Source organism: Felis catus, chromosome D4 (assembly GCF_018350175.1).
Source record: "Felis catus isolate Fca126 chromosome D4, F.catus_Fca126_mat1.0, whole genome shotgun sequence".
In the NCBI taxonomy this organism is placed as follows: Eukaryota; Metazoa; Chordata; class Mammalia; order Carnivora; family Felidae; genus Felis; species Felis catus.
This window is the reverse complement of record NC_058380.1, coordinates 31,335-48,422: the sequence shown is the minus strand read 5'-3', so window position 1 is coordinate 48,422 and position 17,088 is coordinate 31,335. Positions and strand designations below refer to the sequence as shown.

The 17,088-nt window shown below is 41.7% G+C and overlaps 1 long non-coding RNA gene across 8 annotated transcripts in view; it reads right to left on the bottom strand.

Annotated features, from left to right (window-relative positions):
• LOC109497167 overlaps positions 1 to 11,531 on the bottom strand; it is a 30,370-nt gene extending 18,839 nt beyond the window's left edge. For all 8 annotated transcript variants that reach the window (XR_006588774.1, XR_006588777.1, XR_006588773.1 and 5 more), the window contains exons 1-2: positions 11,393 to 11,531; positions 4,509 to 4,665 (exon numbers count right to left, since the gene is read on the bottom strand). This is a non-coding gene — a long non-coding RNA (uncharacterized LOC109497167). The remainder of the gene's footprint in view (positions 1 to 4,508; positions 4,666 to 11,392) is intronic.
• Between the last annotated feature and the right edge of the window lie 5,557 nt (positions 11,532 to 17,088).

The following is a 17,088-nucleotide window of genomic DNA, read 5'->3' as shown; positions in this document are numbered from 1 at the left end:
GATGGGTCAGCTCGGGGCTAGATGGGGGACCTGTATTAAGAAGAGCACTTGTTGTGATGAGCACTGGGTGTTGTATGTAAGGGATGAATCACTGAATTCTACTCACGAATCCGAGAATGCACTGTATGTCAACTAAGACTTAAATTTAAAAAATAAATAAAGCTGTAACAAGAGATGAAGACGAACACTATCTCATACTAAAGGGGACAACCAAACAAGAAGATCCAATGATTACAAATTTTGATGCCCCCAACATGCAACTACCAAGTATATAAAACATTTAACAACAAACATAAAAGAACTCATTTATAATAATATAACGATATTAGAGGACTTTAACACATAACTCACATCGATGGACAGAACCTGTAAATAGAAAATCAACAAGGAAACAATGGCTTTGAATCACACACTGAACCAGATGAGTTTAACAGATATATTCAGAACACTCCATACTAAAATGACAGAGTACACATTCTTTTCAAGTGCACATGGGGCATTCTCCATAATTGATCACATTCTAGGTCACAAAGCAGGCCTCAACAGGTACCCAAAGACAGAGATCAGACCAAGCATTTTTTCTGACCACAAAGCTAAGAAACTTGAAGTTAACCATGTGTGCGTGCGCGCGCGCGCACACACACACACACACACACACACACACACACACACTAAGGGGGAAAGGCCACAAATAAAGGGAGGTTAAATAACATGCTACCAAATGAATGGATCAAACAGGAAATCAATGAGAAAATACACTGAAACTAATGAAAATGAAAATACACTGGTAAAAATATTTGGAATGAGGCAGAAGCAGTCTATGATGGAAGTATATAGCAGTACAAGACTACCATAAAGAACAAGAAAAATCCCAAACAATCCTAACTTATAACTAAAGGAATGAGAAGAACAGCCGAAGGAAGGAAATAATAGAGATTACGGCAGAAATAAGGACTATAGAAACCAAAAAGACACTAGACCAAATCAATGAAACCAGGGGCTGGTTCCTTGAAAACAGTAATCAACATGAAAACCTCCTAGGCAGAGTTTTCACAAAGAAGAAGGAAAGGACTCAAGTAAATAAAATCACAAATAACACAGGAGAAATAACAGGCAACGCCACAAAAATACAGTTAGAAGATAATATTATGAAAATCTATATGCAACAAATTGGACACTCTGAGAAAAATGGAACAATTCCTAGAAACACACAAACTACCAAAACTGAAATGGGAAGATACATAAAATCTGAAAACAGAAAGAAATCAAATCAGTAATAAAAAAATTTCCCCCCAACACAAGAGTTCAGGGCCAGATGGCTTCACTAATGAATTCTACCATCCATTTAAGGAAGAGATAATATGTATTCTTATCGAATTATTACAAAAAATAAAAAAAGAAGGAAAACTTACAAATTCATCTTATGAGGTCATCATTACCCTGATACCAAAACCAGTTAAAGCCTCCACTAAAAATGAAAACTGCCAGGGCTCCTGTGTGGCTCGGTGGGTTTAGTGTCCAAATCTTAATTTTGGATTAGGACATTATCTTGCAGCGCATGGGTTCGAGTCCCACGTTGGACCCTGTGCTGACAGTGTGGAGCATCGCCAGGATTCTCCCTCTCCCTGTCTCTCTGCCCCTCCCTCACCTTTATGGACTCTATGTCTCTACGTAAATAAATACATTAAATATGTTAAAAAATTTTTAAATAAAACTACAGACCAATATCCCGATGAATACGTATGCATAAATTCACATCAAAATACCTTCAAATTGAAGTCAATAATACATTAATAGAATCATTTACCATAATCAAGTGGTATATATTCCCGAACTGCAAGGGTGGTTCCACATTCACAGATCAATCAACATGATGCACCACAGTAATAGAAGAAAGGATAAGAACAATACGATGCTTTCAAGACATGCAGGGAAACTATTTGACAAAATGTCACATCCATTCACGATAAAAACCCCTAGAAAGCATATTGGTACTCAACCTACCTGCACATAATAAAGGTCATCTATGAAAAACCCACAGGTCATCTCATCCTCAATGGGGAAAAATTGAAAGTTTTTCTTCCAAGATCGGGGACAAGACAGGGATGATCCCTCTCACCACTGTTATCCCACATAGTACTGTAAGTTTTAGCCACAGCAATAAGACAACAAAAAGAAATAAGAGGCATCCAAATTGGCAAGGAAGACACAGAACTTTCACTATTTGGAAATGACATGATGCTCTCTATAGAAAACATGAAAGACTCCCCCCAAAATTGTTAGAATTGATATATGAATTCGACAAATCAAAATATACAGAAATCAATGTACATAAATCTATTGCATTTCTGTAGACAAATAATGAATTAACAGAAAGAGAAAGTAAGGGATCAATCCCATTGACAGGTGCACCAAATACCCCAAGATACCTGGAATAAACCTAACCAAAGAGGTAAAAGATCTGTACTCTAAAGGCTGTGAAACACTGATGAAAGAAATGGAAGAGGACACAAAGAAAAGGAAATACATTTCATGTTCACGGATAGGAAGAACAAAATACTGTTAAAAGGTCTACACTCCACAAAACAATCTACACATGTAATGAAATCCCTATCCCACAAACAAAACATTTGTCACAGAACTAGAACAAATAGTCCCAAAATATGTATGGAGTGGCAAAGTCCCCAAACAGCCAAAAGAAATTGAAGACCAAAACTAAAGCTGGAGACATCACGCTTCTAAACTTTAGGTTATATTACAAAGCTGTACTGAACAGAACAGTATGGTACTGGCAACCACCACCACCCACAACAAAAACACAGACGCAGAGACCAATAGAATGGAAACCCAGGCATGAACTCATACATATATGGTCAATTAATTCTCAACAAAGCAGGAAAGGATATCCAGTGGGGGAAAAAAAGATACCCTTGGGATACATGTGTGGCTCCACAGCGTGTGATTGTGGATTCAGCTCCGATCATGATCTCAGGGCAGTGCAGAGCATATTCTCTCTCTCCATTTCTCTCTGCCCCTCTTCTGCATGTTCTCTCTCTCTCTCTCTCTCTCTCTCTCTCTCTCTCTCTCTCTCTGTCTCTCTGTCTCTCTCTCTCAAAAATAAATACATAAACTTAAAAAAAAAGTCCCCTCAACATGTGGTTTTGGAAAAACTAGACAGCAACCTGCAAAACAAAACAAAAACACAAACGGACCACTTTCTTACAACATACACAAAAATAAATCCAACATGAATAAAGAACTATGTGTGAAACCTGAAACCATAAAAATCCCAGAGGATACCTAACACAGGCAGTATCTTATTTGACATTGGCTGTACAAACATCTTTGTAGATATATCTCCTGAGGTAAGGGAAACACAAGCAAAAATAATGGGACTTCATAAAAATAAAAAGCTTCTGTCACAAAGGAAATAATCAACAAAACTAAAACACCTACAGAATAATATTTGTAAATGACATCTGATAAAGGGTTACTGTCCAAAATATATAAAGTTATACAGCACTCAAAAAATGAGAAATCCAATGAAAAATGGGCAGATGACATGAATGGACATTTTCCCAAGGTGACATAAACATAGCCAAGAGACACACGAAAAGATGCTCAGCATTACTCATCTTCAGGGAAATACAATTCAAAAGTACAATGAGATAACACGTCACATCTGTGAGAATAGACTAAAATCAACGAATGATGAAACAGCAGGTGTTGGCAAGGATGTGGGGAAAGAGAAGCCCTCTTGCATTGTGGGAAGGAATGCAAATTGGTGCAGCCACTCTGGAAAACATCATGGAGATTCGTCAAAAAAAAAAAATGGAAATAGAACCATGTTACGATCCAGCAATTTCACTACGAGGTATTTACAGAAAGAATACAAAAACAATTCTTCAAAGGGATACATGCACCATGAGTTTACAGCAGCATTTTCTACAAAAGCCAAATTACGGAAACGGACCAAGCATCCATCAACTGATGAATAAACTGAGATGTAGTATATGGAATGTAATATTATTCAGCCATAAAAACATGAAATCTTGTCATTTTCCACGAGGTGGATGGAGTGAGAGAATGTTATGCTGGGTGAAATAAGCCTGTCAGAGAAACACAAATACCAGATGATTTCACTAACACATGAAAATGAAACAAAACAAGGGGGGGGGGGAGACAGTGACAAACACTCTTAACTAGAAAACAAACTGAGGGGTTCCACAGTGAGGTGGGGGAATGGATGAAACAGCTGCTGGGGATTAAGAAGTGCACCTGGGATGAGCACCAGGTGATGCATGGAAGTGTTGCTCTATATTGTATGCCTGAAACGAATATTACACTGTAGGTTTCCTAAGTGCAATTTAAAGTAATAGATAACATCAGGTTAAGACACCTACCTACCAGGTTTTCTGTAGTTTTCAATCACTTCATTAGGTTGGAAAAATAACCATAATTTTTTTTAAAAAAGCATGCATGATGTGGGGGACAGTTTGTGCCCTTACCTCGGTCACTGGTTCCAGCAGGACTCGGAAAGTGGGTCCCAGCTCATTCTTCTAGAAGGTCCTGAGACGAACATTTCGTGTATTCAAGTCCTAATGGAATGCAGCTCCCGTTCTTCTGAATTTCTGTCAGCGTTTCTTACCGGAAACAAGCCTGAATCTGGAACAAACCATTGGCTGCATCTATGAGGTGAAGTCGTGGAACCCCACAATCCACGAGTCCTTTAGTAAAATACGACTTGTTCAAATACTGTCCAGGAAGTTGAGGAATTAAACACAGGAACAACCCAGAAAATGCAAGGGCCTATGCTGTTTAGCAACCATCATGCCCAGGGAAGCCACCCAGGGCCCCCTCCTCAGCACTCAGTACAACAAGGCAGCTTCTCTCTGGCGACTCAGGAGATGCCAAGTTGCTGCAAAGCTCCCAAGGTCTCCCCTGGGGCGGGTGGCAGAACCCGCTGGAAACACAGCTCTGCTCTCTGTCCTGAGACAGCAGTAGAGGCCCTGTGTCCTCTGGGAGCAGCAGCAGCCCTTCCTGCTCTGAAGTGCCCTGGGTCAGAAAAGCCAATAGTGCGCCCTCTGCTGGCCATCACTGCCTAGGCAGAGCAGCCCGCCCCTCCGGGTCTGTGGTGCTTGAGCTCTCTCTGCTGGCTACCCTGGGAATTCCTGCAATGTTGAAGGCCCTGGTCGCTCAGCTGAGGGACTGAAGGTGCTCTGGGCAACTCCGCCTGTTCTCCACAATGGGAAGGGTCTTAGTGACAGGGCCTGGGACACAAAGAAATCTTTTCCTTCTCCTTTTTTATTTGAGTGAAGAATGAAACAGAACTTATTAACACAATGACATCATTTGTAATGTTTTAAGCAATGTCCACAGCAAAATAGACCGCCAATTTACACATGCTGAGCAAGTAATTGTGTTTACCACCAGAGTATTTAGGTTAGATAAAGAATTGACACCTTTGAGAGAGAGATAACTGCTTCCAGCTATGGAACGAATGAGTCCCAGGGATACAAGAGACAGCCAATGGAATAGAGTCAATCCTGTAATAATATTGTTGCATGCTTTCACAGGATAGCTACACTTGTGCTGAAGTACAACATAATTTATAGACATATGGAATGACTACAATGTATGCCTAAAACTAATACAACAAATGTGTGAAGAATATTTCAATGAAAAGTTGACATCCTTTATGCTATCTTTATCTTTTTTTTTTTTTTTTTTTTGCCAATGAACTATCATTCCTGGGGCGCTTGGGTGGCTTAGTGAGTTAAGCATCCGACTTCCCCTCAGGTCATGACCTTGCAGTCCATGGGATTGAGCCCTGCGTCAGGTTCTGTCCTGACAGCTCAGAGCCTGGAGCTTGCCCCAGATTCCATGTCTCCTGCTCTCTCCCCCCTCCCTCCCTCACTCAGGCTCTCTCCAGAAAAGAAAAACAGAAACATTATAAATTAAAAAGAAAATCATTCCTAATTAAAATCTGTGAAATTCCATTTATACTAGATTCTCTAACATCACCATCTTGATGTAGAGAGCTTATATGAATAGTCACTAATAATATCTTTGATGACACATATGTGGCAGGGTCAGAATGCAACTTACAGGGAGCTACACATCTGTTATGAATTTACTGTATGTATCCTTGGCTAATATTTCCAATGAAATGTGCTTTAGGGATACAAATGTATGAAATAATGTCCATCAGTCATATAGGTCAAATTCCTATAGGACCATTCATTATGCCTTCAATTACTAATTGCCGTCTCTTCAAAATTAAAAGAAATCTGGGACAAGAAAATGTCTTTGAATTTGATGTAAGAGAAGACTATGGTGTTTTAAAAAGTTCACCTACCATCTGGCATCCTCAGTTTGGCAGTGGACAGGAGGATAAAAACCCACGATCTTGATGCACACCGCTAGCTCCAGAGGGAGAATATGGACCTTCTCGTCAAATACTTTTTATCAATATCAGCAGTTCAACTCTGCCAGGTCCAGACTGCCGGACCTGGGGGCAACACAATGCCTGATGCCTGGGTTCAGAACATGAGGAAGACCAGCTGGTAGGGAGCGGCGGGGAAATCCAACAGGGCCTGGGGCAGTGAGGGAGATGGGTCCGGGTTCCCTCCCCACAGGGCGGCTCTAGTGTTTACCTGCCAAAGAGCAGCACACTCTCCCTCAAGACATCCCTCTCCATGACAGAACATGAGGCTGTGCCCCCACAATTCCAGGAGAAATGAGGGATACCCATCTTTTCAAATGCAATAGCCTATGCAAAGCTTGGCCCCAGGGATGTTGGAGTCTTGGAGTCACACAACACTGATGCCCATGATACCTGCCATTTCTGCCCCAGCACTCAGAGATACTTCATACATCCCCTCTCCCCTGGCCCATCTCACCCCATCCACATTCCTGGACCAGGTCTCTACTTTCTCCTTGTACTTCCTCTTTGTCTCTCTTTATCTCTAACCACATCACTCTCTATTTCTTCCTTTCACTCTCTAGGACTTGCCCAATTCCCCTATCACAAATTCAATGTCTCTCTCCCTGCCTGTCTCTTTCTCCACCTCTCCCCAGGCTTCAGGATATCTGCTTTGTGCATGCAGCCCTGTCCAGGAGCACAGGGCACTCCTGTCTCTCCCTCTCTCATGTCTTGTTTTGTCCCAGGCCCTGATCACAATGGAGGAGAATCCCCTGTACAGCAGCTGCTCATGTTGACATTTGCTAGAGCAATGCTGGCAGCATGTGGACAGCCAGACATTTACCCTTGGTGGCTAATCCATGACCCAAAAGCTTCTGGAGGGCTGGCTGCTTCCCTAAGCTGGGAGGAAAAAGGGGCTCAGAGGTTTCGGGGTGCCTGGGGCAAAGTGGATAGGCTTGGCCGATGTAGAAGGAGCCATATGCTTACCCACAACTCTCCTGGGTGGTGTCCAAGGAACCTATCTCAGACCATGGAGCACTGCCCTCCTGATTCCTCAATAAGGCAACAGGGGAAACTTTGTGGGACATCATGTGGGACTCACCACAAAAGCTGCGCCATTTGCCCCCTTGAGGCCACCTAGATTGGTGCTATTGGGGGAAGCTGGTAAGGTGCACAAGGGCACAAGAGCTGAGTTAATGCAGGGCCTCCTTACCGGTCTCCTGAATCCATTCCTCACCATCGGAAGAGACCCTTTCCTGGAGAGAGATACCTGCCCTCCTCATCAGCACGAACCCCATCAACTAGCACGCACGCCAAGTGCTCATGAGTATCTATCTACAGATATAACAACCACCACCAGATCTCCCTAAAGGATGTATCCAACTCCTCAGATGGAACTATAGGTCCCTTCCAGGCATTACAACCCCAAAGAATGATCTGTCTTCTTCCACCAATCCTGTACATACTATGTGTTGGCTGACTCCATACACAGGAACCCCAAAGTGTACGCTTGATGGGGAATGAGTGTTGATTTTCCTGGAAGCTGACGCTGACATGGAAACACAACTGTGACAAGTGTATTAGGGGACATTAGGAAGGACAAAGTGGAGTGGACAGGGTGGGCAGGGAAAGCATTCAGACCATGGGGCAGATTAGACACCATCTCTAAATATATAATAACCATAGCTGGTTTGTAATGGTTCAGTGTCCTCTCCAAATTTCAAACGGATTGTCCTCTACGTCAAAGTGATTTTGACTTATTGCAAAGGGATCTTCTGTTCTCCTCTATGCATTTTGTCTTCTACAATATATCTGTGGCCTTGGATGAGCACATATTTGTGTGGCTGCATTAGTATGTCTACCTCAGATCTGAGATATAGATGCCTGAATATACACATTCTCATACTTATCTTTTCCTTCCTTGTAAAGTAGGACCTGAATTTTAATAGAAAAAACACAGGGGTCTTTGTTGTATCTTTTGAAACAGGAATTGCCAATCTCCCAACCTCAGGCATTATACCCTTAGTTTCATGAAACTGAATGAACATCTGTTGATGATCTTCTGTGTGCAGATTCATTCATTTCCACCCTGAGAAGGGTGAATGCCCACTCATCCCATACATTTTACAAATTCCTTATGTGCTTAACCACCTCTTCATCGCACTGACCTCAGAGACCAACATTGTTCCTGCTTCTCAGATTACAATGCTGAGGCTCTGAGATGGCCCCACTGAGAGCTGGCATTAGGGCTGAGACAGCAGGATCACAGGCAGTGCCTCTGGAAATTGTGAGGGAAGTTTCAGAGATGTACACCTTCATGCAGGGTCATGACAGTAGGTTCAGGGGTGCGGTGACAAGATTCCAGCAGGGGCGTTTCCTGATCAACCCTGATTTCCCTGCTAAGAGTCTGATACAGGCTGAAGGCCAAGGAAGCCACACAGCTAATCTACAACCTTTCATCACATTTAGTCTCACAGAGGCACACAAACTTAGGCAGACAAGCATCCCATAAGAACCAAGAAAAACTACAAATCTCCAGGGCATTCTTTCACAAGGATCCAGAACCTTCAGGAGAACCTCCAAGAGAAACAACAGTCTTTATTTAGATAATGAACTAGGTGCACTTTGGCCACAATGACATTTCAGAGATGATACCTGCATGGACTATCCTTGAACCCATACAGCAGCTCTGTGTGGATGCCACTCTGCGCTCACAATCCCTGCCCAGGTTGTGGGCCCTGCCACAAATGGCCTCCAACTCCATCTCACTGAGTCCAACACCCTCCTCTCTGTACCATCTCAGCTCTCCCTTCTCATGCACAGTCTCCAATTCATTTCCATGAGTTTCATGTCTCCGTCTCTTGTACTTGAGGACCCATTACTGGAGCTGCCATTATTGTAGACCAGAAGCTCCATGTAATTTAACGCATGTGACTCTCTCCCCATTAGGACAGTTGAAGCCCCTGATGGTAAGGGTTTGCCTCATCTCTCACAGAGCCAGGGACATGGACTGTGTGCTGGGCACATCTGCAGAACTGATATGCCTGCTTTTCTATTAAAAGACTCTTTCCTTCTCCACAAAGGATATATGCAGCCCAGCTCAGTAATGGAAATGACACAGCCCAACATATGTATGTCCTGAGAAACTTGAGGAATCTTAACAGTGTCCTCATCCAGCAGCACCCTTGCATTACAAAGCGTGTGAGGCCATCTCTCCATCCTCTCAAAGACTCAACAACATAGAAACTGAACATGCTGAACATGTCAACTCATACAGCTCAGTTTATCTCACAAATAGTCGAGGTGGAGGTGGTGGGTCCTGTCCCACCATCAAGGAGCTGGAGGCAGCCCATAGAGCCCATGAACAGTGATAAATTGTATCTGTGCAGGGTGGACCTGGGAAATAAGAAGGTCCTCTTGCATCCATAGGGACCTACAGAAGTGACAGGTGTGTTGGTATGACAGACAGAAGCAGAACGCCCACAGGAACTGAAACACAATGAAGCAGGTGTCAGCACCTGGCCCCTTGCTCATTCATGGGTTCTAGTAGAACAGAGCATCAGTGTCAGAAAACTCTACCCTTCCATGAGGTCCCACCTATAGCCTGAAAGCACCAGATGCCACAAGGAAAAACGACTGTCACCACACGTCACTGCCCATGTTTAAAAATGCAGAAAGCCAAAGAGTCCTGTTCTAGAAGATTGATGGCAGTAATGCCAGTCTAATAAAGGAAAGTATTCCAGAGAGGCAAGCATCTGTGTCCAGGATCTCTCTGGTGTCCTCTTCCACTAGATCTGCAGACTTTTTCTTTGCACATTGAGAACAGACAGAACATGAAGGAATGAAAGAAATGACCAGAACCACACAGAGATCCAGGGCCACCCCAAGGTCAAAGCTCTACCTGCGATCCTATGCCTGTCCTCACTTTGCTTCCCTCCCTTACAAACACATATTCTGTGCAAGGCCACAAAGACCTCTGAGGAGATGGGGATTCCTGGAGTCCAGCATTGGGGCCTGGATATGAGTTTTCTGAGGGAAACACATTACCTGTGCATATTCATTGGTCTCAAGTATGTTTATCTTAATTTACAGGTAATTCAGCTTTTAAATACAACATGAGTTGCAGAGCTATTTTTTGCCATTGTAAAAGGGAGGTAGAAATTCTACCTAAAAGAATGAACACAAACATGTCTCAATTTCAGGTGAAAAACTCCCATAAGGAATCATGAGACAAAGTACCAATTACAACTGCTCCCGGGACACAAGAGAACCTACTCCTATAAACACAACTGGAGAACTCTGTGAGGTACTGGCCCTGCAAGTAATCACTGATTCTCTGCAGTTCCACGTACATTTTTTATTACACATGCCGCTTCTGAAAATTCAGAGTATTTCCACCTGGGGGACAACTGGAGAAATTCTCTATCGTACATTTGCCAACACAGAAGGACCAGTAATGAATTCTGAAATTTTTCTAAGAACCCTCAGCACTGCACAAACCACACAATATAATGTTGGAAAGAGTTTTTATCAATTCCAGTCATGAGGCTCATAGCAGACATTCTGAACACATTCATGGCCTACACTGAAATAGGAAAAAATGAAAATAATCAGGATAATCCCGTGTAAAGAAGGTGTGGAAGGAGTCAGACGCTCCAGAAGACTTGAGGGTGCAGTGAAGTGTCATCCTCCTCAAGTTATTTCCACAAACACTAAGTGAGAGCCACGTGGTCCTCAGTCTCTATGCACTTGTGGCGTCCAGAGGCACTAGCTAACATGATGATGTTACATTGGAGAAGCCTGGAGGCTTGTGAGGACATAAATCAAACGGTAAAGACACCAGAAGGCCAAAAAACAACAACAACAACAACAACAACAACAACAACAAAACACAAAAAACAAAAAACAAACAAGGCCAGATAAAAGTTTCCAGAAAGTATTGCAACTGAAACTGGCAACAGAATTTACCTTGTCTTTTTCTGCATCCTTGGTAGAGACACAACTGATATTTCCCATTGGAGCTGCATCACGTCTTAGGTCTCATAAAGGATGGAGGCGGATGGAGGTTGATTCTGACTTGCATAGACTGTGTGGAAGAAAAACAAACCATCCTGAACATGTATCATTATATTCAACTCATTCACACTCTCGGGTCCCTTACCAGGGACAGAGCGTTTTCCACGTGCCTCGGGTGACCCTTGAGGACAAGAGGGAGATCTGATCCTGTCCCTTGAGGAAGGTTCACAGGGCCCTGGTTCAGGTGTTTTTGTAACTAAACAAGCAGCTGTGAGCAGCTCAGGTCTCAACTCGCTAGAAAGTATGTTAGGGGTGTGTTTCATCCCTCAGAGAGCCCAGCACATGGTCTCTGTACAAGCTACATCCCAAGGAATGCTATGTCTCTCAGCACGTATAAGGCCTCTTTCCTTCTCTATCAGAGACACGTGTTGCCCAGCTCACTATGTGGAAATGACTGCCCATTTCATGCATGTCCTGAGAAACTTGAAGAACCTTACAACATCCTCACTCAGGCTGACCTGAAAGCCCTGTGGTGCCATCAATGCATCTCCTCCAAACACATAACAAGTAAAAGACACAACGTGTTTTATAAGTCAACTCATACTAGTCATATCATCTTTCCACATGGTGGAGGAGGAAGGTGAGGTCTCAGAGGACCCCAGTTTGGAGAAGGTGGGGGTGGTCCAAAGCCCATGGGTGGTGATAAATGTCAGCCCACGGGGTATGACATGGAGGGCACTTCTGGGAAAGGAGGAAATATCCTGGAAACCACGTGGACCTGCAGGACAGAAATTAAACTTTGGAGATGTGTTAGGGTAAAAGGTGAAAAATTCAACACCAACACCAACACTAACACACCTGAACCCCAATGAAGCCGAATGGCACCTGTCTCCTTCCTCTCCACCTGGTGTCAACAGGGCAGCATCAGTGCTTCTAAACTCCACCCTTCCCACTGGGTCCCACCTAGAATTTCTAAGAGTTGGAGGAGGCAAAGCAGTGCATTGCTGGCAGCATGGTACTAGCTGTGTCTGCAAATGTGGGGAAGGAAGTGGCTAGTCTTAAAGAATCAGAGGGATAATTCCAGACTACTAAAGAAAGTCTGTTCCACACACACAGTCTTCTATGTCCAGGACTACTCTCCACCCAGCCCTTCACCACCTCAACAGCTCCGTCTTGGCATAGTAAGAGCTGAAACGATGAGGAAGAATTTGGTTTCCGTACTATTCATTTACATCTTTAATCCATTTCAAGTTAATTCTTGGAGTGGTATAACATAAGGTGCTAAGCTTTATTCTTATGCACGTGTATATCCAATTTTCCCAGCCCCAGTTATTCAAGAGAATACCCTTCTCCACTATGTATTCTTGACTCCCTTGTCAAATACTAGTTGACTGTTCATGCAAGGGTTTAGTTTGGGCTCTCAATTTCCGTTCCATTGTCTTGTGTGTGTGCTTATGCCAGTGACATAATTGATTTCTTTGTGTTAGAATGCAGCTAGAAATCGAGAAGTGTGATGCCTCCTATTTTGTTCTTTCTTGCGTTGGCTACTTGGGGTCTTTTTGTGGTTCCAAATACATTTTAGAATATGTTTTTCTAATTGCATAAAAATTGCATTGGAGTCTTGATAAAGATTGCACTGAATCTCTAGATGGCTTTGGGTAATATGGACATTGTATCTATATTAATTCCTCTTAAAGACAGACGTGAGATGGCTTTTCACTGATTTGTGTGTTCTCCTGTTTCTTTCATCCAAATTGAATTTCTTCCATTTCAGTACATGGGTGTTATAGTTTTCTGTACAGAGATCTTTCACTTCCTTGGCTAAATTATTCCTATACAGTTTATTGTTTTTGATGCTATTGTAAATGGATTGTTTTCTTTTCTTCTTAGATAATTTGGTTAGTGTATAGGAAAGCTACAGAATGTGACAAGGTGACTTTCTAGTTTGGAACTTTAATGTATTTCTTGATTAGATATTAACAAGTTCTTTTACACTGAACTTTATTTCATTCTTTTACCTTTTTAAAAAATCATGTTATTTGGGAATAGCTGATACAGTATGTTACATTAGTTTCAGATGAACAACATAGTGATTGGACAAGTGTATACATTCTGATACGCTAACACAGGTGTAGCTACAATCTGTCACCATGCATCACTATTCCAGTACCATTCTCAATGTTCCCTATGCTATATCCCTATCTGTAATTTATTATTCCATAACCAGAAGCCTGCATTACCCAATCCCCTTCACATATCTAGGGCATCCTTGTCTTGTTCCTGATCTTAGAGGACAATCTTTCACAATTTCACTATAGAGTATGATGTTAGATATGGGATTCACATACATGGCCTTTCTTATGTTGAGATATGTTCCCTCTACGGGGAATTTTTAAAGAGTTTTTTAGCACAAATGGATACCAAATATTCTCAGAACATTTTTTGTGTATCTATTGACATAGTCACAGCAGTTTTCTTTTTAATTTTTAAAATGTATGGGGCGCCTGGGTGGCTCAGTTGGTTGAGCGTCCGACTTGATTCACGTCATGATCTCACGGTCTATGGGTTTGAGCCCTGCATCAGGCTCTGTGCTGACAGCTCAGAGCCTGGAGCCTACTTCGGATTCTGTGTCTCACACTCTCACTACCCCTCCCCTGATCATGCCCCCCCCTCTCTCTTTCTGTCTCTCTCTTTCTCTCTGTCTCTCTGTCTCTGTCAAAAGTAAATAAACATTAAGAAAAATTTTAAAAATGTATTTATTTTGTTTACTTTAAATTTATTTATGTATTTCTTTAGTATATATTTTTTTCAAGTTTTTATTTAAATTCTAGTTGGTTAACATACAGTGTAATGTTAGTTTCAGGAGTACAATGTAGTCATCCATCACTTACATACAACATCCAGTGTTCCTCACTACTAGCGCCCTCCTTAGCCGATCACCCATTTAACCCATCCCCCTGCCCACCTCCCTTCTAGTAATCCTCCGTTTGCTATTTATAGTTGAGTCTGGTTTTTGGACGATTTTTCTTTCATTCAATTATGTGAGGGGTCACATTTATTGATTTTCATTTCTGAAACACCCTTCCTTTACAGGGAAAAACCCTACATCGTGGTCAATGATCCTTTTTATGTGATGGTTAATTTGGTTTGCCTGTATATCACTGGGAATTATTCATCTATATTCATCATGGGAATAGTGGCCTATAGTTTTCTGTTCAGGTAGTATCCTTTTCTGGCTTCCTACCAGGGTAATTCCAGTCGCATAAAATGAGTTTATGGTGTTCATTCCTTTTGAATCAGTGAGAGGACTGCTGTTATTTCTTCTACAAACGTTTGGTCACATTCACCAGTGAATCTACCTGGTCCTGGGCTTTTCTTCCCTGAGAGAATTTCGATTACTGATTCAATTTACTTTCTTTGGTTATCTTCTTGTATTGACGCAGTCTTCCTTTAATGGGTCTGTGCAAACCTGCTATTTCTTCCTGATACAGTCTTGGTAGGTTGTGTGTTTCTAAGAACCTATCCATTTCTTCTATGTAGGCGGTTTGCTGGCATCTATTTAGCCATGGTCGCCTCTTTGTCTCCTTTATGTTTCTTTGGTATCAGGTATAATGTCTGCCCTTTTATTTATAATTATTTTGAGTTGGGTCCTCTCTCTGTCTTAGCATAGTATACGTATAATCTTGAAATTTTTGTTTCACTCTTCAGAAAACCCACTGTTGGCCTTCTTCATATTTTCTATTGATTTCATGGTCTCAGTTTCATTGGTTTCCACTCTCATATGCATTACTTCCTCCCTTTTGAGAACATTGGACATTGGTAGATTGTTGTTTTTTTCTAGTTCTTTTAAATTAAAGATAGGTTGTTCATTTGAATCCCAAATCTACCCTCCACGCATGCAAAACCAGTGACTCATCAGAGAACCTTCAATAGGGCTCTTCTGCCCTATTTCTCATTCTCCAAACTCTGAGAAATGGAACCAGAAAATTTATTTGAAGACACAATAGATGAAAACTGCCTTAATGTGGGGAATGAAACAGATGCAGAAGTAGGAGGCACAAAGAACCCCCAAAATATTCAACAGAAGCAGATCCACATCAAGTCATATAGGAATTAAAATGCAAAATGTCGTGATAAAGAAAAATTTAATAGCAGAAAAACCAAAAGATGACAATTACCTACAAGAGAAGCCCTATAAGGTTATCACTGGATGTTTTTCAGAAGAAACTTTGAAACCGTAAGTGAGCAGCACTGTATGGTAAAAGTGCTGAATGGATAACATCTGCAGCCAGAGAGTCTATCCACAACACTATCATTCAGATGGAAGGAGAGATGAAGAGGTTCCCAAATAAATACTCAGCGAGTTCACAACCAACAAACCACCCCTGAACGAAATGTTAAAGCGGACTCTTTAAGTGGAAAAGAAACACCTAAAGTGACACTATTAACGTGCGAAACGCAAAAGCAATAAAAATGAGTACATCTATAAAACATCAGCCAAAGTATTCGCGATATGAAAGGTTTTGAAATATGACACTACATATCTACAACACGGGGAGGAGAGGAGTAAAGAACTGGTTCAAACTTAAACAACTATCAACTAAATATAGAATTCTATATGCACAAGTGGTTAGGTACAAACCTAATAATAACCACAAATCAAACACCACCAATACATATGCAGACTATAAAGACGAGCAATATCAACTGTGGTACTAAAGAAATCCAGCAAACCATAAAAAAGAGAAAGAGAAGAAAGGATCAGAAAGATTCAGAAACAACAATCATCAAGTAATAAAAGGACAAGTATATGTCTATCAATTACTTTGAAAGGAAACAGGATAAATGCTCCAACCAAAGGCACAGGGTGACAGATAGGGGAGCCTGGATGGCTCAATCACTTGAGATTTCGACTCTTGACTTTGGATCAGGCTATGATGCCAGGGTCATCGGATTGAGTCCTAATTGGGCTCTGCACTGAGCATGGAACTTACTTAAGATACATACTGAGTCTCATTCTCTCTCTTGCTCTCTCTCTACCCCCATTTCCCCCAACCAGCCCTCCCATACCCAAGCTCTCTCTCCTCATAATAAAAGGCACTGGGTGAGAGAATATAGGCACTGGGTGAGAGGAAATATAGGACCTATCTATTCTCTACCGACAAGAGAGTAATTACAGAAGTAAATCATCAAAAGAAAACAGCAGTAGCCATACCTATATCAAACAAATACATTTAAAAATAAAACTCTAAGAAGAGAGAAAGAAAGAAATTATAATGATAAAAGGAATAATCCAACGAAAGATACAACAATTGTAAACATATATGTGCTCAACCTGAGAGAATCCAATACACAAAACACTGAAAACCTAAAGTAAAGAATTGATACTCATACAATCATAGAAGGGTACTTTAACACCGCAAAGCCATCAAGGGAGATATCATTCCATCAGAAAATACACATTTGTATATTTTCTAATAACAGCATGCACATGGGTTCCAGAATAGATGAAGAAATACTCGACATGGAACATGGAATATCACCATGTCATTTCCAAAGCAAGACGGCAGCTGCACGGGAGGATTCCTGAAGCCTACAGTAAGGGTGGCACATACATATGTCTAGCCTCAGAACCAATAGAATAATCT